Source organism: Caloenas nicobarica, chromosome 2 (assembly GCF_036013445.1).
Source record: "Caloenas nicobarica isolate bCalNic1 chromosome 2, bCalNic1.hap1, whole genome shotgun sequence".
Classification (NCBI taxonomy): domain Eukaryota; kingdom Metazoa; phylum Chordata; class Aves; order Columbiformes; family Columbidae; genus Caloenas; species Caloenas nicobarica.
In genome coordinates, this window is record NC_088246.1 from 130,495,544 (window position 1) to 130,512,912 (window position 17,369).

At 40.6% G+C, this 17,369-nt stretch overlaps 1 protein-coding gene across 3 annotated transcripts in view; it reads right to left on the minus strand.

The window, feature by feature from the left end:
- NCOA2 (nuclear receptor coactivator 2) overlaps window positions 1-17,369 on the minus strand; it is a 193,223-nt gene that overhangs the window by 120,785 nt on the left and 55,069 nt on the right. For all 3 annotated transcript variants that reach the window (XM_065628012.1, XM_065628011.1, XM_065628013.1), the window contains exon 3: window positions 1,284-1,528. The gene's annotated coding sequence lies outside the window, so the exon portion shown is untranslated. The remainder of the gene's footprint in view (window positions 1-1,283; window positions 1,529-17,369) is intronic.

Sequence of the window (17,369 nt, forward strand, 5' to 3'; positions counted from 1 at the left end):
GGTTTTCTTAGAAAGCAGCAGTTAAAAATACTGCTTGGCGCCTGCAGCATTACTGCAGTCTTTCACAGAGCCATATGTAGTAGATCCCCCATGAGCAGGCTGGAAGGGGAACGTGCATTCTTACTCTGTGTATTTAATATAATATCTAGCCATTATCAAAGCTTCACAGCTTTTTTACTGTCTCTCTCTCTCTCCTGCAACAGCGAGTAACAGCTTATCTGGCAACATACTCACAATGTTTCTAGGCACCAAAGACATGCTCTTGGTTAATTCATAAAATCTGATCTAATGGTAGATATTTTGCATTCAGGTTAGCTAAGTTAAAACAATATTTAGCTTAACCATGCCTCAGCCAAAAAATTCTCTGTTATCTACTGATTACAACAGCATTGTAGCGAGCTATGGACATCGCACTGGGAATATACAAATCCTGAGCCTGAAGAAATGCAGATGAAATTCTGACCTCAAGCCATTCTGATAGTGGGCATTACAAACACTGCCTACTTTGTATCCGATACAATAACCAGGCACATGAGGCATGTGCCTGTGATGAATGATGAATTTACATGTCGTTTTAGTTTTATGTACATACATTATCTGAGTTGACAGTATCAAAAAATGCTGTACTTGCACCCCAAATCATATTACATGACACAAACATCTACAGTAAAGTAAGTTTTAGAGAAATCTAAACTTTGCCTTTGTTTTTTTCTGTGGCGTGATATACACCGCAGTCATGTCATACCATTTCCACAGCACCTCTGCTTCATTCAGTGTACAGAATTACCACTAATCAAAACAGTAATCTGTTTTACTCTTGGTATTTGGCGTGTGGTCCCATACCTTATTTACTGCATGCTGCTCAAATTTTTTTTAGAAAACGGAACAAGTAATTTCTTTGTGAATTCAGTGGTGCAGCTGAGTGCTTCATCAACATAATAGTCAGTTCTACTGTTACTCTGTTACTCCTAACTTTGAATAACTGTGTTATTCCTAACTTCCTACCTAAAGCAGTAGCAGCTTTAAGGTCAAAATGATTCTCCAATTCTGTAGATAACTTTGTCTCCAGTTTGGCACAACTCAGAGCTAATTTTTTCACAGCACTTAGCATTACATTGTGCTTTATATAGCACTTTCAAACCTCAACCCCCACTGCCTCACTTGCAGTTATCAGTGCTCAGCACTTTGCCACATCAGATGCAAAGATCTCAAGTAATCCACAACGAAGCAAGACACATACAGGTTAGTGAAGGCAGGAGAAAAGCTAGGACTGAGCAACTTACCTAGCATCACCTGGGAAGTCTGCAGCACAGCTGGGAAGAGAGTCCCGTTCCCCAGGGCAGCATGCAGCTGCGCAGAGCATCAGCACGGCCTCCGCCTCCTGCGGTCCCCTGCCTCGCCCGCCACGCACGTCCCGGCTTCTGCTGGAAATGAGGCAGGGGTACGACAGAGAACAGCCTTCTCCACTGCATCAACCAGATTCATTCCCGCAGCAGGTCCATCCTGTGCACGGAATGAAGCAGGGGTCCTGTGGAAAAAAAACCACAAAACAACAACACACCATATGTCAGCGCGTGGTTAAACGCTGCTAATTTGTGAGGCTACCTCAGGAGGGGCCAAATGAAAGTGCTTTGCAAAGACAATCTCAGTTTTGACGTTCCTTGACTTCGACACTGCCTCACTGCAAAAATGTTTGCATTTGCCACTTTTAGAAAAAAGAAACTGAGAAATCAGACCCTGTATGATGGGGTCATACAGACACCTACCCAAACCGGCAATGGGGTCGAAATCTTTAGATATACCATGCAGCTCTTGTGGCAAAATAGTAAACTTGTCACAAAAGCAAGCCAATCCTCTGCATGGCAACCAGCCATAGGTGGTGGTTAAACACAGTCTCAAAGAGCTTCTACTGGAATCAAAGAGTGTTCATTTATATTCAAAGATCTCTACAGAAAAGGACCGTCCAGAGTAAACTCCTCTGCCTGTTTACATCAAGACTCTGACCCATGTTGATTCAAGCTCTGGTCCTTCATTCCCACCTTCAGTGCCCTTGCCAAGCCTCTCCTCAGCCCCACTCTCCAAGGCTTTTCATGTCTCCTGGCTTGGTTGGCAGTGCCACACTCTCTCCTTGACTCCCGCTCACCTCCCTCTGTCCTCTCTTCCCCAAAAGGATGTCATATTAACTCCCGCTCTCACCTTAGGTCTGTCTCCCCTGTTCACACCCTACAGTATTTCGGGGGCAGGACCACACCAGGGTGTGCCGGTGCCCTATGGGTCCACCTCTGACTCTCAGGTACTGGGGTACGAGGCAGCAATTTTGTCTCCCAGCCCAGACTCCCCTCCCTTTCCAGGCCATACAGCTCTCACACGCTCAAGAAGGCATGCAAGAACTGTGATTTCTTTAAAAGGTTGCAGTTTGGTTAGATCTGAGATTTTCACAGCGCTGACAAAGAAAAAGCTGTGACTCATACGCTGCTCTTCTTCCCCAGTGCCTCTCACCAGCCCTTCCCGTGCTGCCTCCAACTCCTGCTCTCTGCTTCAAAGGGAGGGACACAAAGCATTTCCAAAAAAAAAAAAAAAAAGGTTCTTTTGGGTTTTTTTTAAAGAAAGTCTAAAATGAGAAATATCTTCTTCCACACATTCTTACAGACAGCTAAATAATTCTGTCAGAAAAAGAAAACAAAACAAAAAAAAAAGCTAGAGGCAACTGCCTAGCCCCAAAGGCTAACGTTTTGCGAAGTTACAAAGAACTCCAACCAGTATCCTACACTGGGAAGCATCAGGCTGCCTTCCTTATTGCAATTCCTGGCACTCCCCTTACAGCCCTTAACAGCCTAAGTCATGCAGCTCACTGAAACGAGAACTGTGTAAAGACTAACACCCCAGACTGGTGGTCAAACTGAGGAGCAGCGGCTGAGGTTGGACAGTGCTGGAGCGAATGCCACGCCAGACGCCTTTGTCTTCACCACCAGTTTTGTCGTGTGCCGCACCACCAGAAAGCAGCATGCGATCCAGCTAGCCGTTTCTTCTGATGCCGGTGTTGATCTCCTAGAGGTACCAATGCTTGCCTGAAACACTACAGCTGCTCAGGAAATACTTCCAGGCCATAAAAAACTGAAGTAAAATGGGTTAGCTTCATTCCCGATGAAGGTCACACAGCTAAAAGAGATAATTTAAGCAAATCCATTTTACTTCACGTTTGCACTAAATTAGGAGCAGTCGTGTATCAGTTACCACAAGGAAGGGTAACTTCATGCAATACTGTTGCCTGTGATCATCTGCCTCTGCCTGAAGGGGAAACAACATTCTCATACAAAATTATGGGAAACTTTTTCTTTCCTTTTCTCTATTTAGCAGTTACCTCAGCATGAAAAACAAATGCAGCACACTGTCATTACATGTATAGCCAGCTGATATACAGAAAGAAGAAATCCTCTCAAAACAGACGATGCTTTCTTTTAGAGAAAAAAACAATTTACAGATTTTTTTTTTTAACTGAGGTCTTAATAGCAAACAAGACGACAACTTTTCAATGGCTCCTGTAAATACTTCTGTATTTATACAAACACAACCCAGAAGAGCAGGCCAAGAAAATAAACTCACATGCTCACAGAGGGATGTAAATTATAGTATGGATTAAACACACTACAACATTTATTTTTCAATTAGAAATAATAATTTTCAAAGAATGACTTGACTATTCTTGTGAGATCGTATTTAGTCTGGAGACATCTGATCTACCTAATTTTCAAAAAGCACTTATTAACTATGGCAAAAAAGTATGCGCCCCACATGCATACTCCTAGAACATTCATGTTTATTACAAAAATAAACTGAAAAGCTTTAACACCAGTGTGTAAAACATAATGAGGCATTAAAAGCTCATTTCCATTTTCAAAAATTACTAAGAAATAATTTTATTATATCTTGAATTCAATTTAAGTAATAAAACTGACTATCCAGCATCTGTAATAGCTAGATTTTTTTTTTTAAGACCAGAATAATTATCTGATCACTAGTTACAGTTAAGATGCAAAATACAATTAGGTTGAATGAAACTTCATTACTTCAATGTACAATCATGGAAACTACACTAAACTTCTTCCTTAAAAAAGAGAGCAGAATTTCACGCATCATTTCATTTGGCAGAGTATAACATATTTGCTGTCAGCAAAGGACTTTTTTCAATGAACTAAAAGGAGAAGAAAGTATTTCGATTCATACAGCATTGCCCAACTGATTAGAAGTATCAGGCACTGGTAGTTGTCTCTCAACTGTAAGCAACGACAATAGACTTAAATCCATACAGTGTTCCTAAAAACTCAACTGAAATTCAGCAGAACTCTAAAAATGCTGGTTTTTTAACATGAACTAACCTAATTGTTTAGTCATCAAAATCAATATTTATGGGCTAAAACACTACACCAAGTAAGAAAGGTTTAAGGTACAACAAATCATAAAAAACTGATAATGGAAATGCTTGAAAAGGCTCTACAACTGCATGTATTTATATAAGATTTGTGAATATATAAACACTCAGTTATATGCATCAAGAAAAAGGTGAGGCTCAGTGCAGTGAACTAATCATCAGAACGACTAAACTTCTTTACAGAATCACAGAATGTTAGGGATTGGAAGGGACCTCGAAAGATCATCTAGTCCAATCCCCCTGCCAGAGCAGGAACAGCTAGGTGAGGTTACGCAGGAAGGCATCCAGGCGGGTTTTGAATGTCTCCAGAGAAGGAGACTCCACAACCTCCCTGGGCAGCCTGTTCCAGTGTTCAGTCACCCTCACTGAGAAGAAGTTTCTTCTCAAATTTAAGTGGAACCTCTTGTGTTCCAGCTTGAACCCATTACCCCTTGTCTTACTGTTGGTTGTCACTGAGAACAGCCTGGCTCCATCCTCGTGACACCCACCCTTTATATATTTATGAACATTGATGAGGTCACCCCTCAGTCTCCTCTTCTCCAAACTAGAGACCCAGCTCCCTCAGCCTTTCCTCATAAGGGAGATGCTCCACTCCCTTAATCATCTTCGTGGCCCTGCACTGGACTCTCTCCAGCAGTTCCCTGTCCTTCTTGAACTGACGGGCCCAGAACTGGACACAACATTCCAGATGAGGTCTCACCAGGGCAGAGTAGAAGGGAAGGAGAACCTCTCTCAACCTTTAGGACAAGTGTATTCTTACAAGGACTTAAGACAGCTGGCTGAAGTGTATTGAACATCTTACCCAAAACCAAAGATTCATCCAAGAATATTAATTCATGGTAAGATTGCCTTTTTTTTTCACGGTTTTTTCCTTTTCTTTTTTTTTCTTTTTTTTTTTTAATTAAGTAGTTTGCAGCATTTTTGAAGTACGAGTTATTCCCTGAAAACCTTCAGCAGATTTTTCTTACTACTACAATTGTCACAAAAGCCACACTACAATGCAAATAGCATATTTGCTGTTATTAATGTAATGGCATCATTTGATGAGGGATTCTTCTCTACGTCGTAAAATTAATTCTCTTATTAAGTTTGTTTAGGAAAGCTGTTCTCTGAATCATCATAATGAACATAATTTCCTACAATATTAGAACTTTCAATCATCAAAAATCCCCAAATCATGCTTCGCTTCTTAATTTCAAGAAATACCTCAAAAAATGTAATATCCTATATAACTAGCATCAACACAAAAACTGCTTCTTGCATTGATTGTCATGTATAGTGTAGCTTACTCAATCTGTTCAAATAACATGATACAATGAGCTCAGTATAAAACATTATGGTTCTTATGCAAATGAACAGGCTCCCACATTCAGGTTACTGCTCCACAATAGATGGTACACAGCTGCTCACAGCTTGTCCTCACACTGAAAAGAATAAAATGAAATAGCAACCTTATATCTGTATTCTATCGATTTTATTGACTTATGGCGCATTTTCTAAAAAAAAAAAAATCTGAAGAAATAAAAGTTACCAATACGGACTTCCCACTGCTGTGGCACGGCATCTGTAATTTTGTGGCTCATCATCATATAAGAAGCAGCCCATGTCTGGGAAGCCAAGTCTGACACATGAAGCATCCACAACACCGAGCCTCTCCTGCCAACCCCACCCCCAGCACCCTTGCGAGTTCAAGGGAATTCAGCTTCAAAGAGACACTGGGTGCAAAAGTGAGTCAAAGTATCACAGCTTTAGGGAGATCAACTCACTTCTCCCATTGACTTTCTTAGGATCTACAGCAATTTCGAGCACCTCAGGCACTATTGTGGCTGACTAGAGGTTTTAGTTGATCATTTCATAAGCGCTTATTTTAGACCAATACTTAAGCTCACCTCACACTTCGTGTACTCTTACAAGAGAGTTTGGTTTTCTTCGTCTGTGAATGACAGTGCCAAAAATAGCTACAGCGCAAATAGTAAATCTATACAGTAGTATGTTATCCATATGGTATCAACAAAAATAAATCTACTTATAGTCTGTTAAGTTTTCAAAATAATGCCCTTGAGATTTCCTAAAATTGGAAGTAACGTGTGATTTTATTTTTTCTTTTAATCAAATCAGAGAGTTAGAAAAGCAAAACTGAGTAACAGCACAGATATAAGGGTATCTCAAATAGAAAGCTAATAGAAGGGGCTTAGATTAAATGCAAATACAGCTATAGGATTCCCCAGCCACCAAACTGGCTCTTAGGACATATCTCAGAGTTAAGACAACTCCTGGCACACATTTGGCAGCATTGTAACAAAGCGAAACTTTTAAGTTCTCTCTTTTCTCATTATCATGGTTTAGCACAGGAATATACTGTGACCATTTCTTTTGGTGAGCAGAAACTCCTTTTTGCTATAGGGTTTTGTGACTATTTTTAAACTATGCTTTAGTTTTCACCTAGATAAATTTCAGAAATTCAAAAATATATTCTAAAATTCATACATTTGCCAAAGACACAAGAAGTTATCCACAGAGCAGAGAATAACAAATAGGAGAACTGAGACATCTTATTGCTCCTAAACATACAAAAATGCATGTCACACATAGGTTCCTTAATAAAACAATGCTCGTTAAACTCCATTATACTGTTTGTGCCTAATTTGTGAGATTCTTTGAACATGATGTCCTTTTTTACACCATCTGGCTACTCCAGTAGTGTGCTTAGCTCCAGAAATTGTAGGTTTTGAGCCTGAAACCCATGATGAGACGAAGCACAGAGAATTTTCTAACAGACACCCTGTGCACAAATATGGTTTTGGTGCCTCAAAGCTTGACAGCTCTGATCTAATACACTGATTTCTCCTCAGCTCCCTGGGCTAGATTTGTAATACTTCATCATCTCCTTTTTGAGATCACTTATTTGAACCCACAAATCCTTCCTCTCGTGGAAATACCCCAAACACCATTACATTATTCTGGACAGAAATGTTCAAAGTGTGCTGTTACACCAGGATGCTGAGCCAACCTAACAGCTAACTATTAATACTATTAAAAACTACTTGTGATCCTGTCCCTTTCCTTGCATTCATCCTGTCCTTTAATAAATCTGTTCAGCTCACTAATCTGGCATTGAACTATTTATTTTTTTTTATAGAGTAGTGAATTCAGTCGGTTCACCAAGGGCTGAGAGAAGTTTTACAGCCAGAAAGACAGGGGGACAACGTGACAACCTGGCCAAGACTGTGGAGAAGACGACAGGGAAAAGGAAAAAGACTTATTTCCAGAAGTCACCAGTTTTTTGCCCCTACCAGATTAGCTCAATTTATCCTGCCACACCAAACCTTCTCACTCACCTGCTGATGCTTCTCCACTTTGCATACAGAGATCAACACTTCCTAGCCCAAAGACTAGAAATCAGGCATAGTTGCTATCAGGTGAGTACATCCGTCTAAACTAGACAACTCTCTCTGAACCACGTACCTCTGCCTCTGCAGCCCCGTGACTATTGCCATCTCCTGTCTCTCTCCTCCTGAGGCTGAAGAATCTCTGAATACCCCAACTGCAGTTTCCAAACTGTAATCCACGGCCAACGGCCATGGTAACTGGTCTACAGCTAGTCTGGCAGAACTGTATCATACATCGTAATTATAAATGACTAAATTTCACATGGTTATAGCAGTAGCCAGTGAGAAAAATTAGTAACGGGGGAAAACCCTCAAAAACTTAGGGAAGCACCAAGTGATCAAGCCTGACTGGCATGGTCCCTTGTGCTAGGACAGAAGAAAGCCTCAGGTACAGTTGATGGCCGGATCAAGCCCCATTCTTCATCCACGGTCTCAGTGGGACGTCCCTCATCTTCAGTCAGTGCAGCTGGACACCATGAACACCACGAACACCACGAACACCACACACTTAATACACTTCAAACTGGACAGTGCAGCAGCTATGGAAGTTTTTGTAAATATTTCAGCAAAGAGGAAAAAAACAACAACAGTAACTTCAATATTTTGGTTCAAATTGAGCTGCCTGGTTTCTATTATTTCTGGATTTCTTGCCAAACATCCTTTCCCCCCTCCCCTCCCCCGCCTCCTTTAAGCCAACTCATTGGCAACTCACTACGGAACCTGGATAAAGAAACAGCTTCTTTATCACATAATCTCCCCAAATGTGAAACAGTTTTAGTACTTACCTCCAGTGGCAGTTTTAACACAGAAATAAAGAATTATTATATACTAATCCTATTAATTTCTAAGTAAAAAAGAATGTACAACACTTAAGTACAAGTTTTAAATTAGGTAATTCTACTCAATTTACTAAAACATCAGGTAGCATGTACTATAGACATGTATTTATACAGATATACACATGTATGTATAAAACTATAAACCATATATAATTTCTAACACTGGTTGAAAAACCTGCCCCAAAAATGCTCCTCGGTTCTTCTAAAAATCAAACCAGCTCCAATTTTATGACTAAATTTGATGAATCATTTTCTTTTTTGGTTCCAGGATCTTTCTGCAGACACCTCTGAAAATGAGGAAACTGTTTTTGTTCCTGCTGAACATAAACGGAATAAGTTGCATGTCTTACAAGAGATAAAAATATTTTAATTGTTTCAAGTGTTCCTGAAGTCTAAGTAGAGACGAAAGTAAATGGATTCCTGCCGTATCTACAGCTCAGTGCAACTTCAGTCCGCAGCTTTCACCAAGTTGAAGTAATGCTCTCATGCAAGATAGGGTGCAAAGCAAGTCTGACTACGGATAAATTAAAGGAGGTAAAGAGCACTTCACAATTTGCTACGACTTGTCAGTCACGCTCATCGCACCTCTTCGGAGCACCCTGAACACCCCTGTGTCACGTTTCCAGTTTCTACCCTCCTCTATTTCAGGCTATTGACCCACCTCATCCACCCCTCGAGTCACACGAGCACTACTCCTCCTCCCTTCAGCCACTTTTTTAGGAAGCTAAGGGCCTTTTATATGTTTGCTACCTGACTGGTTTCTAACCAGGCAGGCCAGTCTTACTGCTGTCTTAATGACTGCAAACGAGACAACCGAATTTTCCAGTTTTCTGAGTCGCCACTCTACCCAGGGATGTGTGGAGAGGCCGGTGCACAGGCCTGGCCATGGCCCTGCAGACTCCTGTTCCATACCCTTGGCGTGGCTGGTACTGCACACACGCAGGGCATCTGAGTGTGCAAACCAATCATCTTTAGATGCCGTGCTGCCTTTTTTTTAATACCTGGCCAGCTGGCATGCCCAAGCCTCTGTTTTTCTCCTCTCGCTTGTCAGCAGGATAGCCAGCCTCCCCTTTCTATCAATAGCCTGCAAAAGGTTTTGTAAATCATCCTTTGGGAAGACCAGGGCTTCCCACCTCACATTTCTTCTGCCTCCTCTTTCATCCCATCTATCTTCCTTCCGTTCAGGAGGTAGGTCTTTCAGAGTGCCAACTTTTTGAGCAGCACTAGAAGGATGGGCAGGGAGGGAGCTGGGGATATTAGGCTGGAAGGTGTTAACGGCCACCATCAAATGGTTCTTTGATCTCTAGACAATTACAGAGCTGGATCTGCTAACCAGATGCAAGGGGCTCCCTCCTTCCCCCATTTCTGCATCCCAGACGGGTAGAAATGCCATCAACTTGAGTGCAAGGCCCTATAAACCAATTATAGGTTTATTTTGAATTTTAAAAGAAGAAAAGGAGGACTATTTTGCTTTCATAGGGGAAGGTGTCAGAAAGAGTTTGCAAAGCAACAGTTTAACTCTGAAAGAGACTCTTATAACAACCCCTCTGCTTAAGAGCTGTCTGAAAATACGCAATTTGACTGCTGAAGTTTAACACTTAAAGTTCTCAAAAGATCTTATCGCAATCATACATAAAAAAGATTTTTTTTTTAAGGCTTGACATACTGGACAAAAAGCAGCATATGAGATTGTTTTTCTGCTTTCTACTAATTAGTACTGCTTTTATTATACAGGGCAAGAAAATGACTTTTTTTTTTCCTAAACTGGCAGTGAACAGCCAATTCAGTAAGTTGCGTTTTTGTTTTCTGTGACAGGGCAGTGGGAAAATCTCTTCCATTTATTAGGTCTACAGAGACCAAAACTGGCTGGGTGTCAAACCTGCTCTGTAAAAACCCAAATGCATTCAGCCATGTGTAGATTCCATAATCCTTTACAACCTGTTATCAGTATCAACTTCACGAAAGACAAAACTTCAGTGTCTTCCAAAGAGTGTCACTGCAACCCTTTATAAAAGGGAGCAAAAACCTGAACTGAAAGTTACACACACACACAAAAAACCAAGAACCAACATCTAATGGCAGTGCCAAATCAAATTCTCATTAAAATCTAAGATCTCTTTGTTTTGTTTTGGGTTTTTTTGCTAGATGAGTTTGCATAAAATATAAAACAAGATCTCCTATAATGGTGGATAAGCAAGCTGGGTAACTATTTAAATTTTATTAACTCTGATTGCTCCACTGCGTGCACCTATGCTACTTAAAGTCCCAGTTTCATCACCTCACTCGTGATTGCAGAGTAGCCAGAATTCGTCATGGGGACGGGCAGGCAAGGCCTTAAGCTGAATGGGTGCTGATGGCAACCTGAGATAGCAAAAAGAACTTTTCTTCAGAAGGATGGGGCTTTCAGGAAGGAGGAAAACTACCAGGGTGGAGTGATCGACTTGCTTTTAACTACAAGGACAGATTCCTAGATGGCTTTGATGAACTGATTAAAATGTGTTGCCTTGTGCAGGTGCACGCTATATTGCATCCAGGGAAAAATATTAAACCTCAATTTTCAGTAAACACACCCAACATCACATTCTTACATTTTCTGTAGCAGAAAATTACATTTTCTATAGCAGAATATTATGAATAACAGCACCCACAACACTTTTTCATCTCAGACTTCAAAACTGAAAGAAGTAATTAATCATTTTATTCAACTGAAATATTCTCACTATGCCAAGACTGCTCTGTATCTGTCTATACTGACAACATTTGCTTGAATCGTCCCTTTTTTTAGGAACAGATTCTATTGCATTCTTTAAGATAAAAGGAACTGAAAACTAATTCCCGAATGTTTCCCACATTATTAAGTACTTGTAAACAAATAATTATTGTGAAACATTCAGTATGCTTCACGTAAGCTAGAAGCCCAGTGTCCTCATTCAGTATTAAGTTTGCAATGCTGCAGATCTGCATCGGATGCAAACGCGAACATTAGCAGTCTTAACAACACCTCTCCATGCCAGTTATAAATATTTATTGATACAGATAAACATGCAAACACAGATGTGATTTTCTTCGAAGTTTAATAAAACTTGCAGGGTCTCTAAGTCTCCTGAAAGTACGTGTGATTTTTATCACCACCACATAAACAGCCCTCTTTAATACTCCTCTCCTCACAATGCAGCCTGCAGATCACAGGAGCGCAGAGACTCTGAATTTTGTTTCATTTGTGCAGGAGCGCAGCGAACATTACACACCACCACGTCTCATACAGAGAAGCAGCGAATCTGTACTCCTTACACACAGATTTGCCACAATTCAAACTTCAGCAGCAATTTGCTGATAGCCTGAGGGTAAGGAGTGAAATTTTTTAGCAGTAAACAAACGCAGCATTCATGAATACAATGTAGAAACAATTCAGACCAATTGTAGGAGTACAACCTACAAACGCCGCTCATCTGGCTTGCTAGAAATCTGCTGCAAAACGTTAAAACTCTCCTAATCTTTGTCCCTCGCTTGAAGCAAAACAGCTTTGTGTTGTCTCTAAAAATAGGAAGGGAGCAGTGGGGGATGAATAGGAAGGGGAGAGAATAAGAGGATAAGTGGGAGTGAGAACTGATACACCATACTGGCATTAATTTATAAAAAGACCAGTGAATTGTATTCTTAGACTATAGCTTTCCTAACAACATCAGGCACATTCTTAATTATCAAATAAAAAAGGTCATCCTGTACTTTTTATTTTGTACATGCACATGCAAAGGAAAAAAGGAAAAGTTTTGTTTCATCTCTTACCAAACCATCATTCTGCAGTCAACACTTCTAATGAAATACAGGCCAAAGGATTAGTCAGAGCAGATCCATGGAAAAACAAAAGAAATCTGTATGCAAATACAAGCCTATCATGGTAACTAAACCCAAGAACAAATCCTGCTCAACCAAGCACCTCCCAATAGTGCCCTGCAAGCCTCCCTGCAATGGTTTCCACTCATCCCAGCTCTACAGCCACTAGTAGCAACTTTAGTGCAAGTCACTGGCCTGAGGAAGACAAATTATACTAATATCATAACCAAAGCACTAACTAAAGTACTCTAAATGCGTGAGAAATACAGTCCATATCTTAAAAGTCCTAAGAAGATTCTGTTGTGGTGTTCTGTTGTTTTTTTGGTTTTTTGGTTTTTGGTTTTTTTTAAGGGAAGGAGCAGACATGGACCTGGCAGGGAAGGCTATAGGGAAGGCTGGCACAAAGCAATTGCCCAGCTGGGATGGCAAAGAGATGTTATATGAAAGCTTGGGCGTTGCAAACAAGCAAAGAAAGTCGACCGGTCGTGCTTGTCGCAGGAAAAATTGGCTATTGTGATGAGCCAAGGGCTGGCTGAGGGACGGGCAAGAGCACGCGGCAGCACCAACGTGGTGTTGCAGGCCTGGCCCCAGAGAGGTGGAAGCAGCAACCCAGAGCCTTCCGTGTCTTAACATGAGGACAACCTCAGCTGGGGTTTTGCACAAGTAAACATGACTCCAGGAGTTCTTCTCAGAGGGTTATTTTTAAATACCTGACCAAACAAGCTTCCTTGGAATAAGAAAAAAAGGGGAGGCAAAACCAAACAGCAATTACATGTATGTTTAAATATAACATTAAAAAAACCCACAACATATTTAAAATGACTAGAAATGTTCACTTTCATTTTAATTTTAAAGTTGGCAGTGGACCTGGACCAAAAAAAGGTTATATTCTGACCAAGATGCAGCAGCTTGGAGTTTCTAAAACCAGTCTTCAAAACAGTTCAGAAGGAGGGGGGGCGGGGAGGGGAAGAACTTGCTCAAAATCTTTTACTTGGAAAAGTAATTGGGTTTGAGTCCTTACTCAGAGATGTGCTAAAATCACTCAGAGCTCAAAGAGAAAGCTCAAGTAGGAAAGGCAAGAGCAGTAAGTTCACAAGGGTGTATGGAACCGTACAGAGTTCAGTTAACAGCAGCAACATCAACAAATAAGGTTGGGAGGTTTGACCCTGAGTTTTCTCAATACAACTTTCACAGCAGGAAGCATCTGCATTAATGCCAAAAAGGCACTTGTAAGTCTTTATCTACTTCTGTTGCAAAATATATGCAGTGGGATGCTCAGAGAACACATGGTCACAAGCATCAAGTATTATCAAGAGAAAAGGCTGAGGCCCAGAAAGAAAACACTTATATCCAATGGCACGTTTTGGGAATACTAATACTATTTGACTGCTGGAAATCTAACAACTGTATTTTTCCAGCAGTACCTGTTAATATATTTAGAATCAAATTCCATAACACTACCTAAAATTCCAAAGCGAGCAACTGCTTGAAAACATGCTTTCAGCATGTAAGAATCATATTTTTGTTTACAGGTAAAAGTATCTGTGCATCAATTGATCTCGAATCAACTGTCCCCTTCTGTTTACTTGGGATTTTTTTGGCTGTCACTATCAATAATGCAAGCAAAAATTTGCGGAGCTCTGCTACAGTGCTGATTAATTATCCATTTGCTGTAGTTCTTCTGAGCAAAATTGTTTTGTTTAACAAAATTGTCTCTTTAATAGGGTGTTTTGACAATGAAGCAGCAAAATTTTAATATTAAAATTACATTATACGATCTCAATAGATGACAGCGTTAGCCATTGAAAAAAACGCACTTCTTCCGGTGTGCACATTACCTTTCACAGTTCCTGTAATTGCTTACTCCCTCATCTTCTATTGCTTTCTAGCTTTGTAATTTTATGTCACCAGAAGAAACTGATTTATTGGTTTCAAGAAAAATATACTTGCCCCTCACCTTCGAGTGGAAAACAGAGGGATACTAAGCCTTATTCTGAGTAGTACCACCCCCCCGCAAACAACAACGACAAAAACCAAAAAACAAACAACAACAACAAACAACCCACACAAAAAACCACCGCACAACTCCCTCTTCTTTCAAATTCACCAACAGAAGAAAAGCACCAAAAAGACACAATCCCAAGAAATACTGGTTATTCTTACAGGTTTACTCATTTGAATGTTTGGATATACAATGCATTTTAATTTACTATGTGTACATCTGGATTTCTGGAACTGCAGAGTCTCCCTTCACATGGCAGAGCACAAAAAATACTCTGCACTATCTGTCCCAGACTGGTTTCCTTTCTGCTACATACACACCAGATATTTGAGATCATCTGATAACTCACTTGTGGTTGTTCACAAGTACTGCAGCTGATGAAGATTTCGGTTGTTTATTAGATGGGGGAGGAAGAGGTACATCAAGTTTTAACCAAGCTCTGTGATACGGTATGGATCTTTCCTATAGTGGCCATGCTCAAACGTTTATTTCAGTTCCAAGGCAACAATTTTCTTTCTGAGCTTATAGGATTTCTCTTAAAGTACATAATGTAAAAAAAAAAAAAAGGCCATGCGTGCACTAATCCTCCACAGAGACAGAATAAACCTCTCCATTACACACACTTTTGAGTATCAGCAAGTTCTGTACTTACTTGTATTTGCGATACCCCTGTGGGTCCTAGTTTTGTCCCAGGAGCTTTCATCTTGGGCAGTGCATTTTGGCTTCCCTCACCCCAAACACCTGACAAAAGGCTGAAGGCAATGAACTGAGGAATGAAATACAACATTTAATACTTACAAGAGAAGATTTGGAGTTCCAACCGTAAATTAGCTTTCTTCAGAGTTGTTTTATCCCTTGGTATTTATAACCAGTTACCAGATAATAGGTAATTTGGCATGAGTGCAACTGAGTATCTGCAGGAGACTAAAGCCATTAAAACCATCTGCAGACAGCAAGTGGAAGTGATTCCAGGGCTACTTCTGTCTGGTATTACCTTTGTATCTGGAAGAGACACTGCTTTCTTTCCATCCACATAAAACTTTCCAGCATTCAACACAGTTAAGTTATAAAACCACTAAAGGAAAAAGCATGAAAAAACCCTCACAAAATCCCTTAGCACCATCCAAAACAGGTTTCACATGACAATAAGGGTTACCATCTCATTCACTTTGTTTCCATGTTAATGTACCCCTAAAACACCCAAACAAATAGAGCAGAGGAACAGAAAATCAAGCTCTTGAGTTAGGACCTAACTTAGCTTGCCTGAGCAAATCAGTCTCCTCACATGGATGAATTATAATGCATTTAGCCACACACATGCCCTTTTCCAACTGTGCTGACCTCTATACTTCAGTACAATATTCATTATATTTAACATTTTGTCTTTCTTTCGTTGCCCACTGCATGACTGCATGCATCATTTATTGCACTATTCAGAACTGTCCGGTGGCGACGATTATTTTCCTGAGAAAACTTTCTGTGAAGCCCATCGGTAAGTTGACCTGCTTCACTTACAGCATCATTTGCATTTAGGATCAGCATTATGCCTGCTTCTAGCATGAGCAACAGGCAGTATATACACGTAGGTGGCTTTTATAGACAGTTAGGCCCTTATTTTCCAGACTACTCAGGAAATATATTTATTTAAATATTCAAAGCACATCATCTCCTGACTCAAAGTACAGCTTCTCCTTGACAATTCTGAGCACTCAGCATTTTTGCAAATCAGTCCAAAGCTGAGCACATGCAAGCAAGACGCATATTTAGTGCCGACCTCCTAAAAAGCTGAGTGACAAGCGAGCATCACATGCGAAGCGGGTGGCAGAGCCCAGGGCAGAATTCAGTTCTTTACAGCTGCCTTGGTCCAGAGATGGCAGTTTTCTGAGTGTAATACTTGCCCAGTTCTATTCTCAACATCCATTTCCTTCTACCATTAAGACAGCAATCCAATAGCACCCCTACGAAGAACAGGTCCATCATATGTGCTAAATAAAACAGAAATCCAGCAGTAAAACAGTACACAGTGGCAAAGCCAAAGTCTGTGGCATTACGCATATGAAGCCAGGGAACTGAACTACACTTGCACAAGTAACGTGAATTTTGGCATTTCTAACTTCTGTGCCATAGTTTTTGCACCTTAGCATGTTTTCATTATTTTTGGTATGTCATTTCTTGTGTTTTGGAAAAAAAGCAACAGCAACAAGTTGTCACTTGGCATTATGACTGTAAGCATGATGAAGACACGATGAGCGAATACCTCGCAGTTCCGGAACAGATCTCCAGTGCCTCAAGCTCACAAGGCAAGCAAAAACAAGTAAGACAGCCACCTTCTCACATGGGTTCCTTTCACATATATTATGAAGAGCAGAAAGACAGTAAGTCTCTAATCTTTGCTTTCACTCTTAAATAAGACTATTTTCTGAAAATATATGTTCCCCCACCTCCTCTTTGGCACAGCATGCAGTACTACTGGATGGAACTGCCTCTGCATCTGCTGCTTGACCCAAGGTGGTTCTCCCTTCCTTTTCAGCCCCCAGACCCACTCGCCGGCCCCCTGGCCAAGCACCATGTCCCCACCTGGAATAAGAAACGTAAAGAAAAGAGGGCAGAGCTAGTCCATGCAGACAATGCACTTATTTTGCAAAAGGAGCTGAGCAAAGTGCAAGTTCACTTGTTAAGGACAACATCTTCCAACGTTTCATCTACTGACAGCAAAGTATCTTAAAGCTTACACCCTGACCAAGTTTGCTTGTTTTTTTCACGGGGACAGAAAAAAATACGTTGCAAAATGCATCTTTTCATCCAAAAAAATAACCTAAATTTTCACTTCAAAGCATACAGTCTACAAAACTGTTAAAAAAGGACACAATACAGTT